Source organism: Apteryx mantelli, chromosome 5 (genome assembly GCF_036417845.1).
Source record: "Apteryx mantelli isolate bAptMan1 chromosome 5, bAptMan1.hap1, whole genome shotgun sequence".
In the NCBI taxonomy this organism is placed as follows: domain Eukaryota; kingdom Metazoa; phylum Chordata; class Aves; order Apterygiformes; family Apterygidae; genus Apteryx; species Apteryx mantelli.
The window spans coordinates 86,384,460-86,405,828 of NC_089982.1; positions in this window are offsets into that span (position 1 = coordinate 86,384,460).

The following is a 21,369-nucleotide window of genomic DNA, read 5'->3' on the forward strand; positions in this document are numbered from 1 at the left end:
CTTATTCCGCTGGATTTTTTAATTCTTTTTTTGCGTGCGAGAGGCTTCCAGGTTGCGAGCGAAGCAGGTGGGTGGCGCTGAGAGCGGACAGGGCCGTGCGCGCAGGCTCAGATCGACGGTTCCTGGGTGCTCAGGATGGCCAAGCTCGGGCGTTTGGGGTCAGGCCAATACCGGGCTCCAGGGTGGCAGCAGGTGCCGCATATGGTGTCTGCTACTACGGCTATCATTGCAGCTGCAGGCGATGCCCGGCGTTGGCAGGACGGGGAAATCCCTCTCTGAACTGCCCCGGAGAGGCGTTTCTATCCTGGAAAAACTCCGTGCGCGGTGTCGCACAGTCCTGTTCATCCTCGTGCCCTCTCTCCCATCTCCGAGGCGGAGAAGGACGAAACAAGAACCGCAGTTGAGACCTCTCCTAAGCGCAGTAGTGCAAGAACTAAGGCGTGGGTGGGTGGCTTGGCTTTGCCTGGCTAACGGTGTCCAGAGAAGTCAGAGGGGCTGAAATAGGAAGGGAGAAAGACAGATGTTTCTTACCGGGTTGCTTTGCAGGTCGTGCTTTTGACGAGTGGGCGCCTCTTTGGAAGGTCTAAGGAAGTGTTAAGCGAGCGACGGTGACGGTTGCCTTTGGCAGCCCATCGTCCGGTCAGGGCCAGTGAAGAGGGAGGCAGTTTTCTAGCAGGGGGAAGCGCTAGAGGTTGAATTGCAGTGAGCCAAGCTGCCGGAAATCATCCAGGACTATCTAGTCGGACGTTCTCCACTTGCACGAAGGTGCCCGAGTCGAGCCAAGGTGGTCTCTGAGACTTGTTGCCCTGCCACCGCTATTGGCTTTTAGCAGAAGGCTTTGGTTTAACCTGAAAAAAAAACCCTCAGTCTTCTCAGGGGTGCTCTTCAGCTCCAGACCTTGCCTTACGGTTGGTGAGCAACACGTCAAGGCCAAAAGCTAGGTCTCAGGAGCCCCTGGCTACGTGGTAACTTGGGATCACATCCCTGAAGCGGAAGCTCAGCTGATTTGCAATGCTGGAAATTTTGACGGAAGCGCCACAGGCTCAGGCGCTGTCGGGAGATTTCAGGCGTTCCTTGTCCCTGATGGAAAGAAAACATTCCCAGCGATAAAAACTGGCTTAATTGCAATCAGGAGGAAATCCCAAAGTACAAAGACGCAAAAGAGACCATAATCCGAACGCGGCGGGAAGGGCTGAGCCTGCCGGGGGCAAACGCTTGGGGACAGGTAGGTGGCACGCGAGGTCGTCCAGGGTCTTTTCCAGTTACAGACACTCAGGGGGACATGGGACAGGAGGTGGAGGACAGTCCGCAGGGAACAGCCACGGGGCAAAAAAGCACTAGAGACCCACCGCCGGGAGCAGCCGACCGCGGTTCCCCTGGCCCCGGGGCCCGTCTCCGAGCTATCCGTAACAGAGAGGCAAAACGCCGGAGCCTGGCGGAGGCGTCAAATTGTACTTGGGGGAGAGATGGGAGGAGGAAAGGGAGAGGTGGAAGACGAGAAGGGGGATGGTGGTGGCGGGGCAGACGAGGAAGGTTGGCTGAAAGCCCGCTGACGGCTTTGCCGCGGGCTCTGGATGAAGCTCCAGCCCCTACATCGCTAGCAAAACCTGCCGGAGAGACTTGCGGAAAGGCCTCGGTCTCGGTCGTTCCTACAGGAAATCAGTGAAGGGTTCTGTTCAGATTTTCGTTTTAACTTCCAATGCCGTTGCAAAGTGAAAACCAAACATGCTTTTGAATGAATGACTGATTGGAGAGAGCTCATGTAAGATGCATACATCCATTATATATATAATGCTTACATCGTGTGTATATATAATGTTGGTGTGTGTGAGTATTTTATCTAGGCATAAGTAAGTCATGCTTTTGTTTGACCATTCCTAACTAATATAACTTGACTAAAAAAGTTGCTGCAGTGGGTTTGCAGAATAAAGCACTTTGAATCTCAGAAATGTTTGTTGTTTTTTTTTTTTTCTTAGCACAGTCCAATTCGCTATAATATTATTTTATACACAAATTTTTTTTTTGTTCTGTCTTTATAAACTATTATAAGTACTATTTTTGTTATAATTCAAAATAGATATTTAGTATAAAGTTTTGCTGTTAAATATTTGTTATTTAGTAAAATATGATTTTTTTTTCTCTTTATTGTAAACATTGTCTGGAAAAATATTAATATGTTTTATCACAGTTGTTTTTAATATTAAAAAAAGAAAAAAGCACTTGTGGGTTTTTTTCGTTATGAAATTGGTGCCGTGTGAACATGTGTTTCAGTCATGTGGTTTTTAATATGTATATAATATTATGTGTCGCATATTAAAATGAATGTTGTGTATTTTGTGATCTTAAAAAAAAAATAATCCATGTGGCTATTTTATAGACTTCCCTAATAAAAAGAGTTGAATCTCCACACCTTCTCCAAACCTTCTTTTATTTCATATTCCTTCACATCTCTTCTTGAAGGGCTTGTGGCCTCCTAGTTCGGGGTCTCGAGGTAGCATGCCTGTCCTGGGAACCGGGATTTTTGCACCTATCTGGGAGCTGGTGGACTCTGTGTCTGGAGCGATGGTCTCTGCTGAGTTTCTCTGCTCCCTCCCTGCTATGGCCAAGATGATGGCGGTGGCCATGGGCGGGAGGCACAAATTGATATAGAGGAAATTCCACTTAAACACAAGAAAAAGCTTTTCTACTGTCAGGGTGGTCAAGCCCTGCAACATGTTGCCCGGAGAAGTTGTGGAGTCCCTGTCCCAGGAGATGGTCAAAATCCAGTGGGCCATGGCTCTGAGCAACATGCCGTAGGTGACCCTGCTTGAAGTGCCTTCCCACCTTGGTGACTGTCACTCGGGCAGATCCAAGCCATCCTTTTCTGCCTCTCCCCAGCATCTATCAGGGATGCAGGTGCTGGGCAGAACCGAGGAGGAGGGACAGGAGAGGAGCTTGTTTCCAGTTGCACCTGGGTCCTGGCCATCACTGCTAGCTCCTTTGGGAGCTTCCACCACGCTTGGGTGGGATGGGCCACCCAGGCCCAGGACAGGGATGCTGTTGCTGAAGCGAGTAGGACTATTTGGGGAGCTCCTCTCGACTTTCAGCTGCACTTGCCCCCTTTCCTCAGGTGCTGGGAGGCCACAATGGCATGAAGAATATACACCCAACAACTGACTGCATTAAAAGACATCTGCTGCTGGGTGTGAAAAGCTTATATAGTCACCTGCGGAGGGAAGGCAGAAAACACTTTCCTGGGGTAACCTAGGTGGGAAGGACCCCGTGTCCTTGCAGAGCGTGGATCGGTAGCAGTGGTACTGCTGGTTTGATGAGAGCAGGTGGTTTGGTCCCAGTCCTCCCTCATCTCGCACTTGGGCTACCAAGTGATTGCTTGGGCAATCTGTTCCTGAGCAAAGCTGCGGGCGTCCCCGAATCTGCCGTGCGTGGGGCCTCCTTTGAGCCTTTGAAATCCAAAAGTTTTAGGGACTTTTGGACTTAAGCCTCTGTGAACCAGGTGGTGGGAGGAACTGCTTTGCATGAGATGGGGCAGACCATGGACAAGATGCTGGTGGGATTACTGCTGCACCAGCCCTGTGCTGCAGGGTGGGTTGGGAGGGCTCAGCTGAGTTGTTAGGTAATTAGTTAAGTAATTAGCTTATGTCCCTGTGCTCTTCTCCCTATAAAGCAAGCTCTGCTGTTGCCCTGGCTGTAGTGGGAATGCTGGAAAGCAGGAGGCTGCTGCAGCTCTGTGAATCCTTCCCATGCAAAGGAAAGTGAAGGCCTGAGGAATTAATAGAGCCCTTTACAGTTGGCTGGAAAATATGACTGTGCAACCCAAGACTGTGTCCCTTCGATGCAGCCAGAGGATCCGAGGCTCTGTTCCCTCCCTTCAGTGCTTTGCAGCCACTCTCTTTTCCTGATTGCTGGTCTGGAGGTATCCTGCCAGCTCCGGCCTTGCGGTGTCCGTGCTGGCCGTCGCCAGAAACCACCGTGAGGTTGCGCTCGTTCACGGTCCTGTCCCGTTCCCAGCCTCTCCCCGAGCCGAAGGGGGACGATGTGTCACCTTCTTGCCCTTTCTTTCCCTTCCAACCCATGATGCATTTATAATACCCGTCTGTCACCTATTTAATAGCAGGGAAGGTCATTTCCTTTTGGCCTTTTCTCTTCGGGATGTCTTCCCCTCACCCTTCATTTTTATTTATTTATTTATTTATTTTATTTATGGCTTTATTGAAAAGCTGCACCGTCCCCGGAGAGAGAGATGATGCGACTTGCTCTGCTCCAACAGAAGCAGGGAGCTTTATAGGGTGGTCTCGCGGGAGCTCCCGTACGGCAGCGCAGGTCAGTCGTACTAAGTGTACTTTCCATTCGGCTCCAAGACCGGGTTTCATGTTACTCGCTTTGTTTCAGCTTGAGCTAAACTCTTGGAAACTTTCTTTTTTAAAGGCTGTGTGAGTGTAGAAAAGGTGTGTGAGTGTGTGTATGCATACATGGACTTTTTTTTTCTTCATCTTCTGAACACAGACCCCTGAGAGATGTCTCTTGCAAAATGAACTGGGCTGCTGGAGCGGGCTTGCTTCCCCTTGGTCCATTGAAGCATGGCTTTAATTTCCAAGTCAGGAATAGGCTCTAGACTTAGGCCTTTCTAAGAGGATGGCTAGGCAGGTCGAAGTTAAAAGGGATAGTGCAAAATGTTGAAGGGCAGCTAAAATAACCTTCACAGGAGTTATTAAAAAAGAGAGAGGCAGGAGAAACCGATGGGTTTCCAGGTGGTGCAGGTGGCTTCTTGCATTCAGAGCTTTCCTTGAAGTAATCTGTGAGAGACCTCGGCTCCAATCTGTGCCGGCGTACAAATCCCACTGGTGCCTGGTGCACCCTGTTCCGTGTCTGCTGACGGGGCTGCTGCAGCAGACAGCTTTGGGGGTTAGTCTTGGCTTTTCTCCATGTGCCTCTTGGCTTAGGATGAGCAGATTTTAATAAAAACCTGGGACAGCTGAGATGACAGGATACTCGGAGCCGGGCTGCCTAGACAGACCAGGGCGGTGGGGTGCGGATGGCTTTCTTGCCCTCCTTGCTCTATTCCAGGGCTGAGGTTTCAGGGGAAGAAGCAGGGAAAACGCTCGTGCTTCAGACCAACATCATAGGGTGCATGTCTCAAACCAGGCCAACAGCATCCTGGAGTTTTTCTTTGGGAGACCGGAACTGCGTAGGCCACCCCAAAACATTTGGCCACCCTCTGCTTGGGTTCAGTGGGGTGGGTGGCTGGGGGAGAGCATGAAGCTGGCAGCACCTAGGGCTCTATGAACTGTGTCTGTCCCAAAGTCTCGCTGTCCTGCATACTAATGCTGAGGAGTGGGCAGCTCTGGGTGCTTCGAAGACTGATTTTTGACCCTTGTAGGGAAGATGGCCAGGTTAACATGCTGTATGCACCCAGTCTCCTGCTGGCCTCCTAACAGAAATAGTCTTAAAACCTGAGATATGCATTCTACTGCCTCTTCCCAAATATTGTTATAGTAAATTATAGTACCTGGATATCCTTGATAGCTTATAAATGTCTGATCCATACATCTGAAAGTGATCAACTGTGACAGCAAAAAGCATTTAGGACAATTGAACAGCAAATGGTTTTCTGGCAAATATTTCTTTTTGAAGGTCTCCTTCCTTGCTCGTGCTGTAGAGGTTTCCAATTTATCCCAGCTGGAAATGAAAGTTTTCCTGTACACCAGATGATTATGCCCAGATTCTGGTTTATAGCATGTTCCTGATTAGTGATTAAACTGCTGGTGTGTGATTTTGATATGATAAACTAAATGTGATAAAGCTTTGCATGGAAAAATGTGAGAAAGAGAGGGGCAGGAAAGCTTCCAGGTCATGTTGCAAGTCTCCAAAGTCTGTATGTGTGTGTTTGTGTAAACAGATCTACATTTCATCTCAGTTTAGAGACGCAAAGCTGCAGGCTGAAAAGTGTTTTGAGCTAGCACATCCCAGTGAGGCTTCACGCTTGTTCCCTCTGGGTGATTTCATGAGAGGATGCCTGAGTTTATCCAGACCAAGAGATGGTTTTTCTCGCTGCTGGCTTGGAGGAGTCGAAAATAGTTGTTTGCACATGGTGGTCGCTGGATAACCCAACTCAATCGTACTGCATGTCACACCAGCAAAGTGGTGGTGTCTGTCCTGAAAAGCTGATGGAAATTTGTGCTGGTCTCTTCTAACCTGAAGCACAGTTGTTTGCACACTGTGGCCTGATAATGCTGTCGGTAGAAATTCTGCGTGTAGACTTGACTTGACGTTGAGAATCCATGTGTGATCCTCTCAGAATGCTCTTTCCCCAGTGACCTGAGCTTCCCAGGGATAATGAAGATCAGAAAGTGCCAGCTACAGCACACAGGGAAGGGGCTACAAGACAGAGACCTTGGGAAAGTGTATTTTACTCATTTCAGCCTCATCTTCCATGGTCAAAATCAGTGCAGATTGCCCAGCTCCATTTCAGTAGCACAACCTTCAGCGCTTCATCTGTTAACCTGTTTCTCAGTTAAAGTATGAGGAGAATATTTTTGCATTTCAACCTAGACAAGGCTAAATGGGGGGAGGGAGGGGAGGATTTTAGGCATTGCTCCAGATCTGCTTAAGGTTCCGTCTCTCCATTTCTCCTGTCAGGTGGACTTCACTCAAATAGTATACAATAACTTCTCAAAGCCACCATTAGACAACATAGAAAATAGTAATGTTGAACACATCCCTGCATGTCCTACTAATGCTAAGGAGCCTGGACTCCAAAAACAAATGTTCCCTAGATGTTTCAGACAGCAACTTGAACGGTCAGTTCACTCGTACTACGAATGTTTCTCTCTGATAGTCTAAGACCAGCATCCAAATGACCTTACCTGTGTCCTCCAGTTCATGTTACTATTTCGTGTCCTCCAACACGCAGGAAGGTCAATGGTTGTCTGTCTTTTGACTGTGCTGGAAGCTGGATCAGGCTTTTATATGCTTTTTCAACATTATAAATATAGATGGAGTATATATGTATATTTGTTCTGAAGTATCATGTTTGACCGTTTGTTATAGCACGAACAGTTCCTCTTTCAGTGTAATGAACACAGTTTTATCTGGCATAAGAGCTATGTTTAGTCTACATTCATATATAGCTTTTCCTTTAACAATATTTGTCTAATTATGGCTACATGGAATCATTTTGCTCAGTAGGAAAAGATTGCTCTTTGGACGTGCTTATGTATTATGGTGATGGATTACATAGAGCAACCCGAAACAAGCACAGAAGTGCTATTCAGGTACTCGTGAATTGTTAAACATAAGAGCAGCTGTTGCATCCACCTTACCGCATATCCTGTCTCTGAGAGTGGCCAGTGGCAAATATCAAGGGAAAGAGTAAAAGAAACGGAGTGGGTGTAGACTGAGCCTTTCCTGGCTAAACCTCGGGTTAGGGCTATTGGTTGGTTAAGGGATGTCCTGGTCTGGTCCTGCTCCAGGATTAGTCTTGTAGTCGCTGGCAGAGGTGCTCTCCACCAGCTTGTCTCATCCTCTTTTGGATCCCTCTCAAAGTAGATCTCTCTCTTTGGATGTTGTGGCTCGTAAATCATTTTTAGAAGAGGGGGAATGTGCGATGGGAAGGTGAGGGGTTGATGATGTATAGCCAGCAATGTGACAACCAGCAATGCTGCCAGTTGTGTCTGGCAGACTCGAAGGGCTGGGCTGCAGACCACCAAAAAATAGAAACTTGTCCCAAGCCTGGTGTCCTAATCTCACGTGAGGTCATGGAGCTGGGGGTAGGGAAGTGTAGGAAACCAGTGAAAATTTAATCACAGAAGGGAGGGCTTGGATTAAGAAGTGGAAGTGTTGGCAAAAGCCTGAGAAGGCACTGCCTGACCTTAGACTCAAGCAGTGGCGTAGAGCTTTAACAGCTGCATGTTGTCTGCAAAAGGATGCTGCAGTCTCCAGCTCTGCTGGTGAAGTGGTGCACGTTGCTCCAGATGCCTCTGGTCCGCAACTGGACCGAAACCCAGCCACAGTCATAGCTCTTGATCACTAAATACTTAGATTCCGGTGCTTCTCTGGCAGATTATATCCAGCAACTTCCCCAGAAATCAAAGGAAATTCCATGTCATCTGGAGGGGCTGGAGGAAAAAAAACAGTGGAAGAGCTGGGCCCAATTGCAGCATTTAGCGTTTAGCTCAAAAACCAGTCTCTAGCTGGTCTGAGGCAGCCAGCTTCTTCCACATCAGTTTATTTAAAAACAGAAGCCCCCGAGTATTAGAATTGCTTTTGCAGGAGTCTCATTAAGACAGACATTATTGCATCTATTAATAAAGCAGAACATTTCCTCCTCTGGATATTAATCACGGAGTGGATACGCTCGCTGGGGCAATGAAAGGGCCTTGTGGGCAAATCTGTACCGAGTAAATTAATGTGTCAGATTACTTCTAGAAAATTAACCAGTGTTTGTCCATGGAAAGCTACGTAAAAAGGATCCAAAGAGACCGCAGGGTCACCCCCCTGTTAAAACTAACCTTTCCGTTAAGGTCAATTTATGGGACAGTCCCCTCATGATTAATACACCAAGGCTGATAGTGCTTGAAATGTTGGACCTCTCTGAACCACCCTATCACAGCAAGCGAGTTATCTGTCAGTGCTGATAAGGCAGCTAAAAACTCTGGGCAATAATTCATGAGTGAATCCTCTGAGTCTTCTTTTTTCTTTTTTTTTTTCCCCTCCCCCCAAAATTCACTGTCTTCTATCCTGCAAGTCAATGCAATTTTTGCGGTCCCTGCTGTACGGGGCCAGGGTCAAGCACTCCGTCTCCTGGTTGGCCTCTCCATGTTGCATTCAAAACTGGCATTGATGCTGCAGTAGGTCTCTCTCTGTCTTGTTGAGTCCTTGACCATCACTGAGCACTACAGCTACTGCAATGGCAGACTTGCATGGCAGGTTGTTGAGTAGTGTCCCCACTGCTATGGGCAGGAGTTTGGACTAGATGACCTCCTGAGGTCCCTTCCACTCTGAATTATTCTTTAATTCTGTAGAAATAAAGTTTGAATTACTAATCTGCTCCACTTTCCTCCGTCTCTCATGTTCAAAGGGTTTCTTCTGAACCATCTCCACTTCTGTGCAGATAACCTCCTCAGGGTCCTCAAGTAGATGAAAGATAATGTTATCCCATGACCACTGTGTATTTATATACACTTGTGTGCACACTGCTTCCATGCACCTACACACAGGACATACGAGGGACTCCCGTTCCACCTGTTGGATTTGGAGGGCACTGTGCTGGTTAGGAAATGCAAATGTAGATATTGTCAGAAGGCTCCTGGGCTCTGGCTTGTTGACTTAAAGCAGCAAAGATTTTTTTTTTTTTTTTTATAAGCTCATACAAGGTTTTAGGGAAAGGAACGGTGTAAGTGGTTAAGAAGGTCGCCTGGTAGATCCAACACCAAGAAGAAAAGCATACCTTCCTCTTCTACCCCATCCAGCAACAACCTTGTTTTCACACCCAGCGCTCAGGCCCTTCTGAGCTGCTTAGTGCCTCAGCTTCCCTCTTTCCTCTTTGGGATAGCCCAGCAGTTCCCTGCTCCTGTGGGTGTTGGGTTGCGAGGGATGGGGCAGGTTTCGGAAAAGGCAAAGTGCTTTATCACTGTAGCTGGTGACTCCCTGGCAGCACTTTGGGATCAAGCCCTCTTTGCTTTGCATTGAGTGCATCGACATCCCTCTCTCTGGTAATGATGTCTGATGTTCCACGTCAAAGGAGGGAAATTTTGATGCTGTGACTCTGAACCCACAAATGAACTTAAAATCCATGAGGGTTCTGTTGAAATCCTATTGGGTTCTGTTTCTACTTCTAAGGTAATAAAATTTGGAAGTGTGGGGGAGAAGTGGGTTTGAACCCTTTCCAGACCTGTTCCACGAGCTCTGTGTAGTCATGCTTTTTATTCATATTGACCCATTGACAATTTGCATTTTAACTACCATCACAGAGGTTTCTGCTTAAAAATAAAAAATAAAAAAATCAGACTCATATTTCAAGTGGATGCAGAGGAATCCACACTTGGTTTCCAGACTGTCCCTGAATCTGTCTCAAGATGGGCAACGCAGGAGATGGCGAAGTGTCCTGCTCTCCAGAAATAATTCCAGGACTACCAGGTGTTAATATTAATTCCCTTTCTTCGATGGGGTACTGTCAAATCACTTTAGAAATGTTAATCACTTTAGTCTCATTTATTAGAGCGGAATTCATCCCTGTGCTGAAGGCAGCAAGAGGGCACGTCCTGTTAAGACCTAACATAAGGATTTTGGAGGAATTTTTACAAAGCATGGGCTATGGGAATGTCATCCCAAGTAAGTTAAGAGTTACTCAATAGGAGGCTTTTGGAAACATGAATGTAAGAAAAAAAAAAATCTGGTGGGCTGATGGGTGGCTGGATAGAAAGTTTTCTAGAAGCGAGTTTCTGTGTTCAGTGGAGATGATTCATCGCTCCGCGACGTGGGTTTACGGATGGCACAACTCCACGGTGGCGTTCCGCTAGCTCAACTCTCAGTCACGCTCAGTAAATTGCACTTGTTCCTGCCTCGCTGCAGGCTGAGGGTTTCACTCCTGCGAGCGACTGCCACCTTTGGCTACGTATCCTCCTTCCAAAAACACCCTTCAGCCTTAATTTGCTCCCACAGCGGCGCAAATCCTCCGATGCCAGTGATGCCGAACTAGCTTGAGATAAGGTCAAAATTATTATTATTATTATTATTATTATTTTGGAAATGAAGAGCTGTTTTCAGGAGTTGGGCTTGTTCCATTTTCTGTATTGTTTTTCTTAGTGGAAAGAGCAATACGTTGTTTTAAGTCTTGAGTCAGTCCTAAGCTCTAGTCTCATCCGGAGACATCGCACAGCGTTTAGCGGGGGCGAGTGGGCTATGAAGAAAGCTTTTGTTACCGGGCCCATTTGGGTAACGTCTGCTCTTGAAAGCCTTGCTGTCACAGAAAATTAGGAAGCTGTTTCTTATATGAGGTTTTATTAAATCAAGCGAACGTTATGTATGCAGGGGAAGACTGGGGAAATGTGTCTTTGCCAACTTTCACAGGTTTCTAGATCCATCAAGTTTATGACCAAGAAGGGACATTAGATCATCCTGTTTCATCTCCTGAATAGTCCTTAAATTTCATCCTTTCACCTGTGCGCTGTGCCCCATAACTTGAATTCGGCAAAGGCACGTCTTCCAGGAAAGCATCCCATCTTGAAGACATCAAGCGGCGGCGAATCCACCCCTTCCCTCAGCAGTTCATCTGGTTAATCACCCTCACTGTTTATTTCCACTTGTAATTTGTCTGACTCTCAGCTATTAATTCTTGTTCTGCCTTTCACCACTAGGTTAAAGAGCCCTTTAGGACCCAGATTTTCCTCCTCGCGAAGAGGCTTGCACAATGTAATCAAATCAGCGCTCTCAGCTTTTTTTTTTTTTTTTTTTTGATAAGCCAAGCAAAAATTACTGCGACTCATGAAGTCTCTTGCTGCAAGGGATTTTTGCTTCAGCCTCTGAATCATTTTGCTGGCCCTTTTGCTCACCGTCATCCATTTATGCAGCAACCTCTTAAAAATATGGGACACGCGACAGGATTCATGGAGGAGAGTTCATCTCCCTTAGAAATTTCTGCATTCATGGATCACGCTCGGCTTTTTCTCCTTCTTTCACGACTCTGTGATGGGACCTGTCATCGGCAGCCTTGGCCCCTCTGGCCCCTAGATGCCTGCTGGAGCAGCTGCTTTCTGGAGACAGCACCTTCGACACTTCTTTCCCACAGGCAGGCACCGGAGCTGTGTTAAAAGGCACCTTATTTGCATGGGCCCAGGTTACCAGAAATTCCAGTTTGTTTCATACACTGCCTTGTTCTCACTGCAGCCTATAGTTCTTGCAGGTTTTTGAGTTATCTCAACATTTTTGTTCATTCTCTGTTAATTCCCTGTTGTTAATTTTAATGTTAATTCTCTTAGCAGTGTTTAGTGAGAATAGTGGATTTGTTTTTGTTTTTTCTTTTTTTCCTTCCTTTTTTTCTTTTTTTTCCTGTGCTTTGCGGGGAATCTCTACGTTGAGTGCTCGTACTTGGGGCTTTCGGTCCATATTGGAGACCTGGCATCTAGTAAGGGAGCCATGTGGGGAGCTGCGCTGGAGTTATCTGGGCTGCATGGCTGTCCCTGCTTTGCCACCAGCAAAGCCCTTGGCTTGGAGCGACTCCATGTCCAGAAACGTACGTGTGTGTGTGTATAAGGGGGGGGGGGGGGGGGCAGAGGAAGGAAAATCCCCAGCGAGAGCATAGAAATGGCAAAGGTGTGGGAGGCCGTTTCGAAAGAGGCATGGTCACCAGGCCAAGAGGACTTGGTGTGCCCATGAACATTGACCAAGGCTTGGAGTGGCCAGGGCGGGTGCCTGCATGAGCTGCGTGCCCTCGCTCTGCAGCGCTCGTGCAGGAGAAGGGGCATTTGTGGGTGCACGAGAAATTCCTGCGTGTCCATGCCGGGCTGTCAAGCCAGCCCTGGAGGACGCAGCTGGGAAACCCAAGTGACCGCAGCCAGGTGGGGTTCACGAGCGGGCTGCTGGGACTCCCCCCAGCTAAACCAGTTATTGCACAGACCCTGGCACTGGCGTGCTTGTGAGCAGTGAGTGGTTTGGACTGGCTGGTGTTGGAGGCAGAGGGCCCTGGTGCTCTGAGCAGCTCTCATGCTGCCCAGCCTTGGATCTGCAACTGCTTCTGCCAGAGCATGCAGGGAACCAGGGTTGGCAGATGCAGATAATCAGTGTTCTGGATGTCCCTGGCCTCCATAGGTAAATGTCACAGGAGCTGTGTTGTGCCAGCTGGTACCAGAGGTTTCTGAGTTATCAAAGGAGTGGAAAAGTGGAGGGAGACTGGGCTTGACTGTCTTGGGTTGGTGGAAATCCAGGAGAGGACAGGTGTGCTTTCACGCAGCCGGAAGACCGTGACTCTGCCAAACCCAAGATGCTGGGGCGGCCAGTATCTGAGCTGAAAAAGGTGGTCGTGCCTAGTGGCAAGATCAGCTGGAGATGTTCATCATGTTGTGTCTCCCAAGGGAGAGGAGTTGGCCGGGTGCTTGAGAGCTTCTTGATGGACAAACACAAGCCAGCTCTGCTGGTGCAAGTGCTCCAGCAAGTGACATGAGTGCTTTTGACTCCTTTGGTGTTTGCTGGCCTGATGGTCCGTTTGCCTCCCCCAGAACCAGACAATTTAGTGACCAGAACTTGTACAAACCCATCAGAGATATCTTTCCAGCAGGCTGTAAATTCCTGTTTTGCCCTTAGGAAAACTCATGCTGAGGACCTGGTCCTGTGCTCAGCAAAGATTACAACAGGATCAACTAAATATCTGATCTGCTTGGACCAAATGATGCTCTCAGCTCCTCTATTACTGGTCAAAAACTGGCACCATCAACACCAACATTAGCCTGATTTACTCCAATATATGGGAGAGGTGGATTTGGCCCTTTACACATAGGAAAAAATGCTCCCGCATTTGAATTTTTGCAAATGATGAAAGAGGATGAACCAAAATCTAGGATACCTTTGCTTTAGCATCCTCGCTGTTTAAATAACTGATCTAAGGCCGATCCGAGCACCCTGTGCCAGGTGCTGAGTTGGTGCAAACCCGGAGACAGGAAGGTCTCGGGGTGCAGGCTGGCCTGCGGGGTGGCAAACGGCAGCGACGGCTGCGGTGCTCCCGTTCCTGGCTGCCCAACTGCATTCCCTCTGCCAGCTCTGAGGAAACCTTGGCCGAAGGCCACGTGCGTCTGTGTGTCCCGGTGTCTGGTTTTAGCGCAAGCCGGTGACGCAGCCAGAGAAGGTGCTGAGGCCAGAGCGTGCGTTCCCGGTGCAGCTCGGCGGTGGGGCTCGTAGCGGAAGAGCGCGGCGGGTTCACGCGGCCGGGTGGTTATTCGGGCTATTAAAAGAGAGGGGAAAATGGACATCAGACGCGGTCAGCCCTGCGGTGCAGACGTCTAAACAAAGCGAACGTGCAAGCATCGTTTCCATGACCCCAAAATACAAGCCAAACTCTCCCGGCTGCCGGGGTCAGAAATGCTAGCCCAGGCCTCCAGGCTGCCGCCGAGGAGCTCTCTTGCTTTGCAGTTTGTGGTTTGTTTACACTCTGGGTGCTACTGTCAAGCTGGGAAATATATTCCAGGGCTGCCTGAGCTGCATGCTCGGAAAGCGCAGGCCACGCGGGCTCCGTCTTTATTTTTACGGATCTCCGGCTACGAGATAGGCTCGACCTCAGGGGTTAATGTGGGGGCTGAAGCCCAGTGTCTGCATTTGCAAAGGACACCAGTGCAGCAACAGTTCCTATCGGGGTCAGAGGATCCCAAAGCCATTCCTGAGCATTAATAAACTTGCAAACGAGACTGCCCTGCCTGCTCTGCCATCAGTGGAATTACCTGTTTTCCACAAGGGGTAAAAAGGGACCAAGGGAATTCTTGGTGCGTTTGGTCCCCCTGCTAGTGAAAGGCTGTGAGGGAGAACCAGGAGTCCTGACCCTGATCCGTGCTGTAATGAGGATTTGGGGACGGCTGTATCCTGCCCTCCCAGTAAAGTTACAAGACCAGCTTCTCCCTTTTAGCCAGTTATTGTATACCCCTTCTAACTAACTCAGCAGCTGCCATGCGTCGGCCAAGAAGCAGACGTGTTTCCACGGGGGGTTATGATGACTCCAGTATATCCCGCAAATAAAAGCAGGAACAGCCCAGGGCGTGCGAGGCTCTGGGAGCACCAACCTGCCTCCCGCAGCAGGCGACTGGCTGAGTTCAGAGGCTGCAGGACCTTTCCTGGCCCTCTTCTAAAATTTATGCTGAAAGTGGCATCATTTTGGGGTGAAAAAAACAATGCAATCAGTTGTGCTGCCTTCAGGCCACTCTGATGTGGCTTCCAAATATTTATTGCACTGGGTGCAAGCGCTAAACAGGTCTACTGCTAAAATGAGCTCAGCTTGAGCTGAAAATTGAAGGGGAGAACGTGAATTCAGCCTATTTCTTTCCATGGCGGGGCTGATTATGCAGCTAACATTTATCCTCTGTCTGACTGCATGTGTGCATATGTGCAGAGGTGTCCTTTTGTCCCTTCGATGCAACGGCATCCTTAATTTCACCAAGGATGTCTTCCACCGCTGTAAGTAAATCTGTAGAGCAGCTAAGGCTGATGAGCCTGGCTTCGCTGTTCCTAAGGCTGAGTGCTAAAGGAAATGCTCCACTTAGGAGCTTGGATTAACCAAAAACCCTTCGTTCCTTGGTTAGGAAGGATAAATTTAGCCTTGGAGTTTACATAAGTAAAGCTCCCCAGGTCTGATCCTTTTGGCAGACGGATGTGCTTCGGCTGACTGCAGCCTCACATCTTAGCTGTGGCTCTAGACTGAAATATCACGGGCCTAATTTTCCATGCATGCTCTGGCTGAAAGCGGTAGGGTTATTCTGGTTGGAGAAGGGAAGCGCACCTCTGTTTCCACTTGTTCGTACATCTGTTTAACTCTGAAGTTTGAGGAAAGTTACTCCGGGATTATTGGAACGTCAGGCAGGCAAGAGCCAGGTCATGTAGCAACGTGCAGAGGAGGAACCAGCCCTGCAGATCTGACCGGCTCCTCGGTCGAGGGCGTTTTGGGCAGTTCCCTCCCTTACGCGGTGCAGGAACCGTGGGACTCACCGCTGCAGGCTTTTACCCCTGCTGGAAGCTATTATCTTTGCCCAGATACCTTGGGAAGGGGGAAGCACGCTGGACTGGCACCTTCTCCGGCAGATGTTGCTGGGTGGCTGCTTGCCGCTTGCTTGGCCTCGTCTGTCACCGTTTTCTCCTCCCTTGCAGCCCAAAGGACCTCAAACGCTCACGAAGCCTGCTATGAAGTGTCCCATTCCCCCCAGCCCCGGTTCGCACAACCATCTGTTGCCGATCTTGGTTCAATGCAAGCCCGCGCAAGCGGCGCAATGGACCAGCCTCCTGCCCGTGACACCTGGGAATCTTACGGTGCCCCAACAGGGATTATCTGAGTTGTTTGTTTTTTAACGGTAGGAAAACAAACCTCTGGAAGGTGTGTTAAAAGAAGGCATTAGTGTGGCTGCGAAGTTCAGGCTGCAAAAGCTGGGAAACCCTGAACTGAAATGTGGTTGCGTGGCTTTGATTTTGCTCCCCTCGGTGGGTAAATGATGCTCCTGTCCTAAATGACGCGGTCACCGGCGCAGCAGTGTTGCTGCCTTTTGGAGACCAAAGGGACAGTGTTCGCTTAATGAGCAGCTCTTTAATAACTGGATTGCTCCTTGTTGACCAAGAGCAGCTGCGGGGAGCTGGGTTTTAGGCCACCATTTATTTGCTGTTTGGTCCCAGCTCTGCTGACAGCGGTGCCTGCGTGGGGCTCTGCAAGTGTCCCTGTTGCAAAGGGGCCACTCAGGTGTGAACCAACATCCTTGCGATGGCACCAGGAGCTGGCAGCTTTCTGCAGAGGGGAACTTGGGGTATGGGTGGCATCCCCTCAGCTGAGCGATCATGGACACAACCTGAGGTCCAGGGGGTTTCCAAGACCTGCTGAGGCTGCCAAACCCAGCGCCTGTTGTCTTTTCCATGGCTGAAGTTTTATGCAGGGACTTTCAAGGATGCTTCTCCAGGCCAGCGGGAGCAAACAGCTCCCATGCGCAGCCACAGGGATGCTTCTGCTCGGTGTCGACATGGCTGGAGGACAGTGGTCCCAAGATGCTTGCAGGTCTCCTCAGAGCTGTTGATTGCACATCACCGGGTCCATCAGTCATGCATGGAAACTATTCCCTGCAGGCTGAGATGGACGTGGGGCCGCCCATCCCTGTGCGGTGATGGGAGCCAGTGTGGGGAAAACCTGGCCATGCCGTGCTTTAGTATTGTGCTTTAATGCATGCACAGGGCATGGCTGTTCACCTGTGCGGGCATGGATCCTCCTCGCCAGCCACCTGCCTCCCTCCCCGGGCTGCGGTCGGACACGGGGCCATGGTCACCCGCTCGCAGCTGAGCACACAGGCCATGGGAAGCTGAGACCCAAAATAGCTCCTCGCTCCACGCCACGATCTTCCTTCTCAAATGCTTGTCCTGCATGTGGTCATCTCTGACGTGCTGCGGGAGGAGGGAGATGCCAGGGATTTCTGTGAGTAAAGCTAAAGGGAGACGATACTCCCCGCAGGCTGGCATTCCTCGGGATGTGCCTGCAGCCAGGTCGGGATTTCCAACAACCCCAAGGGTTTTTTTGCCATCTCTCCTCTGTCCTTCTGCAGAGGAGCTTTGCTATCGGCACCTTTCCGCGCCCACCCACGTCACCCTGTGCAGCTGTCCAGCTACAGCGCTCGAGGAAGCCGGTGCCAAAACCGCTGCCCTCCTTCTCGCAGCCTTGTTGCAAAGGGCAGGGCTGCCCGATGTTTGCAGTCAGATAATTATTTTTTCCCCCTCTTTTTCAGCTTGAGACAGGGACTGCAAGTGCTGCAATGAGTGCAGCTGGGACAAATAACCCCCCACACCCTTTCCTGGTGCTTAGGGTCCTGATCCAGCCAAGAGCTTGCTCACATGCGTAAGTTTAAAGTGCATATAAAGGCTTTGCTGCTCCTGGTCTCTCCTGCGCGTGAGCACCTTGCCTTGCCCCGAAGGGCGTTTTCAGCGCCCAGCGGCGGGAGGACTCTTTGGCTGCTGGGGACGGCAGGGGCGGGAGGTCTCAGCAGGGTGCTGTGCACCCTCGATGCTGAGCGTGGTTCTGCATGCGTGCGTGGTTATGTAGGCTGGGATCTCCCTAGGTGTCTCGGTTTAGTGAGTGTCCCCCATCCTCTTTTCCCCAAAAAGCTGTTTAGCAGGGATTGAGTAGCAAATGTAGCATCTGACGGCACCGAGCAGTGCTGGAGGGGATAACTGCATTCAGCAGCAGGCATCATGTGCTGAGGCACCCTCATCCAGTGATGAAAAGGGAATTTATTTCTAATAAATGTCTGCTTTGGGGATGCCGGTGCCAGTGCAGCCGTGCCGGGGGATGTGGGGAGCTCCGTCCTGGCGTACCCTGCATGCGCAGAGGCCAGGTTTGCCTGGGCACACGGGCATGCTTGTACCTGCCAAACTCGGTGTTTTGATGTCAGGCTTTTCGCAGCCATTTGTGTGCTGGGGGGAATATTTTCCTGTACGGATGCGATGCTTCTCTGAGTGATGCCTTCTGGCATATGTCTGTGTGCAAGGGGCCAGAGTCTCTCCAGCATGTGTGTGCAATTTCACGTGTGTCTGAGGGTGCTCTTGAGAATACTCACGTGCACGTGGCAGCCCGTGTTAGGGAGCATGTGAGGCTGAGCATGCTCGTGCTCACCCCCTGGGTGCAGTAGAGCGGGTGCATGCATCTGTCGAGCATGCACGGCCCTTTGGGGATGGGCGCTGGACGGGACGGGGGTGTGTGCGCGCCTAAGTCCTGCTTGCGCACGTCCTAGAGCCGTCAGAGCCAGAATCCGGCGCCGGACGCTGGACTCCGGCGCGGCGCTTGGCTGTGCTCCCTTGCTGCCCTCTGCAGGCAAGCCACCCCTCGTCTGCCGCGCCGCCGCGCACGGACCCGCCGCGGCAAAGAAACGCCCTTGGCCTGGCTCGCTACGCTTTTTTCCACCCCATACCCCCAAGAAAACCACACTGCCCTTTGCAAAGTCTCTCCCGATGCAGTTATGGGATGAGGGAGCCTGGTGCCCGAGCCAGCTGTGCCGAAGGGCACGCCGCCTCCCTGGTGCGACGTGCCGGCTGCGGAGCTGGGCAGCTCCACTGATGCCTTTGGCTGAGGCCGCCGTCGGAAGAGACTGTAGGACGGAGAAATGTGAGTCAGCCCGAGGAGCCCGGCGTGTGAGCGGGTGCTGAGCGATGCTTGGCAGATGCTCCTGGAGGGGCCTACGTGTGCGTGCGGGTAAGCGTGGAGAGACGCAGGCGCTCGAATATATCTACCTGGGTGGAAAGCTCCCCTCGGCCAGAGAGAGTGCATGGAAAAATGCGGCTGTCACTCTCCCTAATTATCACTGCTTTCCTTCTAATCTTGCAGGCAACGCAGAGGGTGTTTGCATGCATTTTTGCATGCGTGCTTTTGCATGCATAGACTGGATGTCTTTATTGCAACCAGTCCTGAAGGTTTCTTTTTCCTCCTTTGTGCCCAGCTTCTCAGCTGGGTAAGTTGACGTTGCAGCCTGCTTCCAGGAGCTACCATCCGCTTTGATGTGGTGCGGCCGTATGTGCCGGTCTTGCTCTTCCTGCAAGGTCTCCTCCAGCCCTGAGGCACAGAGCCGGAAATCAGGCTGATCTGGAATATCTGGGCCTTAAATCAGATCCTGACCAGGTCGGGGTGAGGATGTCCGTAAACGTGTCTCTGACCTGAAGTCACAGTGTGTCAGGAACCCAGACCTGTGGCGCTGGGATATTTATTAGCGCTGGCTCCAGAGGCTGTGATCTGATGGGATCCAGAGTAGCCTCAACCAAAAAAAGACCCTTGGGCAGATTGGATTCGGAATACACTAAGGAAATCAAAATAAAGAAAAGAGGACCAAAACCACTCCAGTTCTGCAGCACTTCATTTTTCAGTTCCTAGTCAGGATTTATATCTGGCATCTAATTAATCTCAAAATACAAAGAAATCACGTAGTTTTGTAATTCCATGGGGCCTTTTACCTGAGCATTTCAAAACACCTTGTTAATAAAATGGGCTTTGTAATTATCCCAAGTGCCCAGACAAAAAGAATTGAGCTAGTTCATGTGATTTTGCAAAGGTTACGTAGACCATCAGTGGCAGAGGCAAGAATGAGGTGGTGAAGGCACTTTCCTGTTCACAGATGATACTAGCTGAAGGAAAAGAGAAACGCAGAGTCACTACTGAGCTTGCCAGGAGCAATCCCAGCTCCAGCCTTGTTTACTGGCACCCGTACTCAGCCTGACTCTCCGTAACAGTTGCAAAACTATATGGCAGCTGAGTAATAGGGCAGCAGGTTACTTTGTGGTTGCAAATGGAGCTCAGGAGCCCTGATTGATGGTAGCTTAATCTGACCACCAGACTCCGTAACTTTTTATGATGAGAATGTAATCTTGCACAGCACCTGTGAACTGGAAGGAATTTTGGTTGCCATCAGGGTGGGGACAATTTTGCATCCCCCATCCGGCCGGCTGGGGGGTCCATCTTCTAGGATTTGGAGTTCAGCATTTGTTCCTGGGAACGTATCTGCAGGAATTTCACGTGTGGCTGCTGTTTTGTGAGTGAGCATCAAAGCTCTGCTCTGGCTTATTGGGGCCCGGACACTGCTCTGTAGTAGCTTGCCTTGGCAACGTGACGGTGGGAGAGTTGCAGAACGCCTCAGCTTCAAGGCGGAGAGGTCAAATGAGAGGAGCAGCTGGCCCAGAAGAAAAAGGACCAGGATGGTGTATTGGCTTGCTAGTCATGCACAGACTGAGAACAGCAGAGAATAGCTGGGTTTTAGGCCATGGCTTAAAAAATGGAGTTAACGGAATGAGGGAAGAAGCTGGACTCTGTCAGGAGTTGGGACAAGGTGACAAAAATGGCAGGAGAAAGGACAGGCTTATGGTTAGAGACCTGGGAGGTGTGGTTTGGATTCCTGCCTTCTGTTTTAGTGTGCCCTGCTCTTGTTCTTGGGCAAGGGGCAGACTGCCAGCTTTGGCACGCTTGGTTGAGTTTGGTCCTCAAGTTCAAGCTGGTGACTGAGAAAACCTGCTCCTCCACACACTTCAGGTCTGCAAGCACTGACTTTTTGCTGCCTAAGTGAGATAACATAGAGGGGAAGCAAATAAGGACCCCAAAAATCTACAAAAAACCCCCCATCTATTAAAGAAAGAATGAAGGCTGCAGAAAGAAGGGAATGCTCAAAGAGGAGTTCAGGGTGGCTGAAAAGCTGAATCCGAAATTCTGGATCTGGGATTAAGTATGGGGTTGGCGTGAGAGGGACCTGAGGGAGAGGAGGAAGAAGATCTGGTGAGACTCCTATGGGCAACAGCCTGCCCTACGGCTTGCTGGCACCTTCGCACAGGTAAGGGGTCATTTGAGCTTTCATAGCAGCTAAAGACAGCGCCAATTGGAACCAGATGTCAGGAAGTGCGAGGCACCATAAACGTGTGGAATGGCCTCCCAGCTATGGCGGCGGAGCCTGTAACACTGGGGTCATTCACGAAGCAATTAGTTGGCATCCTGTGGTTTTGGCCTGTTAAAAATGGGAATCAACCTTCAGGAGCTAAGTGGGCCTGCAAGGAGCTTTCCCAGAGCGGTGGGAAGTGCTGGCACGGAGAATTAGCGTGAGCTCTGGGCAGTAGGTGATGAGAGTTGGGATGAATTGACCTACCCTTGCCAATGAGAAGACTCCTGTTGAGTTCAGAGGGCTT